We start from the raw sequence: 6,298 nt of genomic DNA, 5'->3' as shown, positions 1-6,298 counted from the left end.
ACGCTGGGCGGGCCCAAGAGCCGGAGTAGGGTGGGTAGAGGACCGGTTGTCTAGGATGGGGTGGGGTCAAGGCACCCGTGTGTGTCTGGTTAGCGTGGTCGTAGGCGATCCGGGGATGTTGGGTGGATCTGGAGAGTCTGGGGGTGTGGGAGAGCGATGTGCTGAGCCGACGGTCTAGGAGTCTGCGGTGGGGTCGGGGGTAAAGGTTCTAGGGTGTCTTGGGGGTCTTCAGGCGACACACCCCAGGGAGCCGCCTAGCCTCTTCTGGGTAGGCACCTCCCGCCCCTTCTGGGGGTCCTCAGCGCTGACATCTTCTGGGCGCGAGGCCTCTTTACTAAGAGAGATTCTTAGGGCAATGGATCGCTCTGTTTCAAATCATTTTGGACTTGCTACTCTGCCATGGTCATTCTGGGATCTTCTACTTAGCTGTCTTCCTTGTGTCATTCATGCCTTTTGGCGACTCCCTCTGGCCACCCCCACCCCCAACCCCCCGTCCAGCCCCTGGCTCTCACGCTTCATTTTTAATACATTTTTAAAAGATGTATTTATTTTTATTCTGTGCACATTGATGTTTGTCTGCTTTTTGTTTGTCTGTGTACTGCGTGTGCATGCAGTGCCCGAGGGGCCAGAAGTTGTTGGATCTCCTGGGGCTGGAGCTACTGATAGTTGTCAGCTGCCCTACTGTAGGTCCTAGGAACTGAACTCCCGTTCTCTGGAAGAGCAGTAAGTGCTCTTAACCCCTAAGCCATTTCTCCAAACCCCCAAAATAATAAATGATTTCTTCCTGGGAAAAAAAAGAAAAAGAAAAAAAAAACCTGTCCTTCTTTTCTCCATTCATTACTTTTAGCTTGCATCTGGCCTATGTGTAGCTCTCAGTAGACATCTGCAAGGCACTACAAGGGCTTCTCGGTCAGTCAACAGAAGCAGTTAGCTTCTTGAGATTTTCTACTTTGCATATGTGCCTGTGCCTAGTGTCTGCAGAGGGCAGAAGAGGATGCTGGATGCTCTGGAGCTGGAGTTACAGAAAGTTGTGAGCTACCATCTGGGTGCTGGGAAACAAACCCAGTTCTGTGCAGTAGGTGTAAGTACTCTAACCACTGTGCCATCTCTCCAGTCCCCTATTTCCCCACACCTCTGGCCACTCTTTAGTCTGTTTAGTGAACTTACTCTGACTGCTTCTTGACCAATTTTGCAGCAGTTCCCCGGAAGCACTGTGTCCACCCCATCACTTCAGTTACCACCCATTATGTTGACAGCTCTGAAATCTTTTCTCTAACCTTGTTGCCTATGAGCAGACTGGCCCTCTCTATTTAAACTTTCTATAAAAATATCAAATTTATCACACCTAATCCAAAGTCATTATATCTACCTCTTCAGTTTATTTCTTCTATCTGAAGACAGCAAGTGGTGTATCCTTCTTTGGCAATGCTAGAAATTTCTTGAATCAACTTAGATTTTACTTCCTCCAGGAAGCCTTCCTAAATCCTATAAGAGCTGGTGTCCCTTCAGATTTTATACCTAATCTTATCTTTATACTTAAACATATAATCCTTCGTTTCTGGTTTCCTCTATTACGGTTATACAAAATATTCTTGCTCCCTTCTTATACTGTTTTATTCTATATGGCTAGCACATTTTAGGCAGTAAATCAGATGAACACTAGTATATCCCTTATGCTCTGCGCATGAGAATAAATGGATATGAGCTAGGTGGGGTGGCACAGGCCTATAATCTGAGCATTTGGAAACTAACAGAGGAGGGTCAGGAGTTCAAGGGTAGACTGAGCTACATGAACATTTTTTTTTTTTTGCTTTGTTTTGCTTTTCAAGACCGGGTTTCTCTGTGTAGCAGTTCTTGCTGTCCTGGAACTCACTTTGTAGACCAGCCTGGCCTCTAACACAGAGATCCGCCTGCCTCTGCCTCCTGAGTGCTGGGATTAGATGTGTGAACCACCATGCCCGGCCTTGTGGTTTTTTATAAAAACAACAACAACATGGTTCTGTGGAGTTATCTCAGTGATTAAAGCATTTGTGAGAACAAGAGGATCAGGATTTGGCTTCCAGTAACTCACATAAATGTTGAGTGGATATGGAAGTCCACCTATAATTCCAGTTTCCCAAGATCAAGGTGCCTAGTTACATAGGCTGTATTGTTTAGCTGTTGGTTTACTGATTGATCATGTCTCAAAAGTAGATCAATTAAGAAAGATCTCTGACACCAGTCTCAGGCCTCCACACATAAACACATGAAAGTGAGTAGGGTCAGGTGGTGGTGGCACACACCTTTAATCCCAGCACTCAGGAACCAGAGGCAGGCACTTCTCTGTGAGTTCAAGGCCAGCCTAGTCTATAGAGCGAGTTCTAGGACAGGCTCCAAAACTATACAGAGAAACCCTGTCTCAAAAAAACAAACAAAATGGAAGGAAGGAAGGAAGAAAGGAAGGAAAGGAAAGGAAGGGAAGAAAGAAAGAATAAAGGAAAAGTGAGAAGGAACGTATTCTTTTAGGGGCAAGGTTTGTATTTACTTGTCTCCTGCCTGGAGGCTCTACCTGGAACCAGCAAAGGAGAAAATCTCAAGAAGCTAACTGCTTCTGTTGACTGACCAACAGCAACACCGAGAAGCCCTTGTTGTAGCGCCTTGCAGCTGTCTTCTGAGAGCTACACATGGGCCAGATGCAAGGTAAAAGTAATGAATGGAGAAAAGAAGGACAGGTTTTTTATTTTTCTTTTTTTTTCCTAGGAAGACATTATTTATTATTTTGGTTTATAGTTCCAAAGGGATAGAGTCCATCATTGCAAGAAGGCACAGCAACAGGCAAAGGAAACATGACTTTTTTTTTTAATACACTATACATATAATGTTCAGCTGGCATGTACATGCCAGAAGAGGGCACCAGATCTCATTACAGATGGTTTGTGAGCCACCATGTGGTTGCGGGGAATTGAACTCAGAACTTCTGGAAGAGCACTGAACTCACTTTTGTAGACCAGGCTGGCTTCAGACTCAGAGATTTACCTGTCTCTGCCTCCTGCGTGCTGGGATTGATGGCATCCATCGCCCTGCTTTTTTTCCCCTTAAATATTGTATTTCAGTGTATGTCTGTGCATCCCACATGCGTAGCCTGTGAAGGTGAGGGGCTTCAGATCCCCTGGCACTGGAGTTATAGATGGTTGTGAGCCACTTTATGGATGCTAGATACTGAACCTGAGTTCTCTGCAAGAGCAGTAGCTGCTTTTCACTAAACTATCTCCCCAGCCTCTGGAACAGTTTCTTAAATGATACCTAGATTCGTATGGTGCTAGGCTAGCAAAAGAAGGAAGAATTTAACAGTGCCACAGACAGTTTGTCCTCAACAGAGGGGCCTTGCGATCATTCTAGGGTTGTTTTAGGAATAGTTACTGGAGTTCAATTATCAGAACAATGCTGTTTTGTGAATATTGTTTTTACAAAAAGCCGTATTAAATACACTTGAGGACAAGCTTATCTGTGGAAGTCTCTTTAGTAAGCACTTTTACACATGCTCACATTTGTCTTCCCAGTCATAGCATTCATTACAACAGTGGCTTCAGGTTGGCCGGAATTCTCCATCCTGCTTCACCCCACCATGTTGTTGGATTAGATACTAGACAACAACCACAGCCAGCTGTTCATTCACAAACTATCTATCTTCCAATGCTAGGCTTAAAGCTGCTTTTAATTCCTTTTGTCCATAAACGTTTTTTGGCCATGCTAGGGATAACCTGGGCTGTGACCCTGCGAGGCAAGCACTCTATCACGAAGTTACTCCCCTATCCTCAAATGCTTCCAAAGTCCGTATTTAACCAAGCTGGTTATCTTAGCCTGCTACTTTTAACTGTATAGTTAAAGCTTTTAAATTTGCATTCTCTCAGTTACTGCATAGCCATCACGTTGATCATCTCTAGTTCCAATCTCCAAATATTTGGCACAATAACCTCAAAGACTATCCTCCCAAACTCAGTTTTTTGTTTCTTCTTTTCTTCCTTTTGTTCAAAAGGGTGAAAGCACGCAGAAAAACATTAAAGGCTGCGCTCAGCTGGCTGGCCTGCCATCTTTAGATATTATCAAGGGACAGTAAATGATATTCTCTAAAGGGCACCCTCAGTGTTAAGTATTGAAGGTGTCATTACCACATTTTATGGAGAGGATGATGACAAAGTCCTGGCAGTTGCACGGGTGCGGAGAAGAGGAAGGGAGGAAGTATCATTTGAGTTAGGCATGGTGGTCAGCCATGTGGTGGACAAGCTGCTAGGTGGCAAAAAGGGAGTATGGGGGCACATCTGTTAAGAGAACTTGCTCTTGCAGAGGACCCAGGTTCCCAGCTCCCAGATGGCATGAGGCTCACAAATTGCCTATAAACTCCAATTACAGGGGATCTGATGACGGCTTGACCTTAGCATTTATTAGGCACATCCGTGATACAAATACCTACATACAAACACTATTAACATAAACTTTTTTTTTTTTTTTAGTTCTTTGTTGTTATTTTTAGAGACAGAGTTTCTCTGTTTAATAGCTATGGGTGTGCTGGAACTAGCTCTTGTAAACCAGGCTGGCCTTGAACTCAGAGAGATCTGCCTGCCTCTGCTCCTGAGTACTTGGAATTAAGGCCACCATAGTTTGAGTCAGGGTTTCCCTGTGTTAACAACTCTGGCTATATTGGAACTTGCTTTGTAGACCAAGTTAGCTTTGAACTCACAAACTTTTTTTTTGGAGATGGTTTCTCTGTAGACCAGGCTGGCCTCAAACTCACAGAGATCTGCCTGCTTCTGCCTCCCAAGTGCTGGGGCTAAAAGGACTACTAGGCTCACAAATCTTTTTCTTAAAGGGAGATAGGGTATGCCAGAGAGAGCAAGGAAATGCAGTATTGGGAAATCACTTAGACCAGGGAAAGAAGGAAACCTTACTGTAATTCAGACAGTAGGCCAATTGAGGAAGCTGCCTGGCTTTGGCTTTGTAAACTACTCCTATAGGGCAGAAATTCTAGGAAGGAAAGCTACATTATATCTACCAAAGGTATTACTCCTCAGCATGCCTTAAAGGTGGATTTGCCTTCTTGAGCAGTGGTTCCTTAGCCAGGTGACTGCCCAACTGTATTAACTCTTAAAGGAAAGCACAATAGCATGTCTCTACCTGAGGTAGATTCTAATCTGGGTAGAAGGCAACAGCTTCCTTTCAATGGAACTTCAAGGCTCTAACATCAGAAGAAACTACTCTTCAAATTTATTTGGTAAGTTATTAAGTAAAAATTTGCATTTGGCCGGGTGGTGCTGGCACATACTTTTAATCCCAGCATTCGGGAGGCGAAGGCAGGCAGATCTCTGTTGAGTTCGAGGCCAGCCTGGTCTACAGAGTTCTGGGACAGCCATGGCTACACAGAGAAACCCTGACTTGTGAAAACAAAAACAAACTTGTATTTGTACTTGGATAGTAGCTTGACAAAGGGAGGTGGTCTGCCACCAGGACAGAGACTTCCAAGATTCAACAGTGGCTGACAATTTATTGAGCAGTCACTGTGTGGCTGATATTTGCCACACACTGAATGATGTATCCTTTACACCCTACCTTTGGATCATAGTAACTGAGCCCTCCCGAACAGGCTATGAGAAATGAATTAACCTTTCTACTTTGTGGAGATACATGTATGGTCCCCACCAGGAACCAAATGAGCCAGCACAAAATCACCTCATACATCCTAGCCTCCAGAACTGAGAAATCAGTCTGTTGCTGACACCCAACCTGAGCTTAAACAACACTTCACTTCGACCAACTCAGCTAATGACATTTTTTGGAGCTGGGCTCTAGTCATATGACATCACCACCAGTAATGGCAGGACTCAACCTTACTGCTTTCACAAAACACTTAACCTGGGTAAGGTCTATCACCTTTGCTCAGCAAATGAAGTATCCAATTCCAGAAATGAGGACTGCTGACTTCACATATAACCATAAACCTTAAGTTATTTACCAAGCAGACTCAACAGAAATGTGAAATCTGTTAATGATATTATTAAGCCTATATTAAATTTAGTCAGTTATGTTGCTATTGAACAATTTCCTTTTACCAATGATTAAATACCAATAGGATAGGAAAAGCTATTTTTGTGTAAATTGGGTAAAAGGATGTTTATATATAAAGCCAAAGTCCAATAGTATTTCATAAATCAAGAAAGTCTTTTAGCACATATCAAACTGGTTAATTATATACAAATTTGTTTAAAATCATATAGGCTTTATCCACTTAAGACTGCATAAAAGCTTTGTTTTATTGACACAGGGT

The sequence above is a fragment of the Microtus oregoni genome, unplaced genomic scaffold (genome assembly GCF_018167655.1).
Source record: "Microtus oregoni isolate MIOR12 unplaced genomic scaffold, Mior012 000033F_ref0000390, whole genome shotgun sequence".
NCBI classification, from domain to species: Eukaryota; Metazoa; Chordata; class Mammalia; order Rodentia; family Cricetidae; genus Microtus; species Microtus oregoni.
This window is presented reverse-complemented; position numbering follows the sequence as displayed.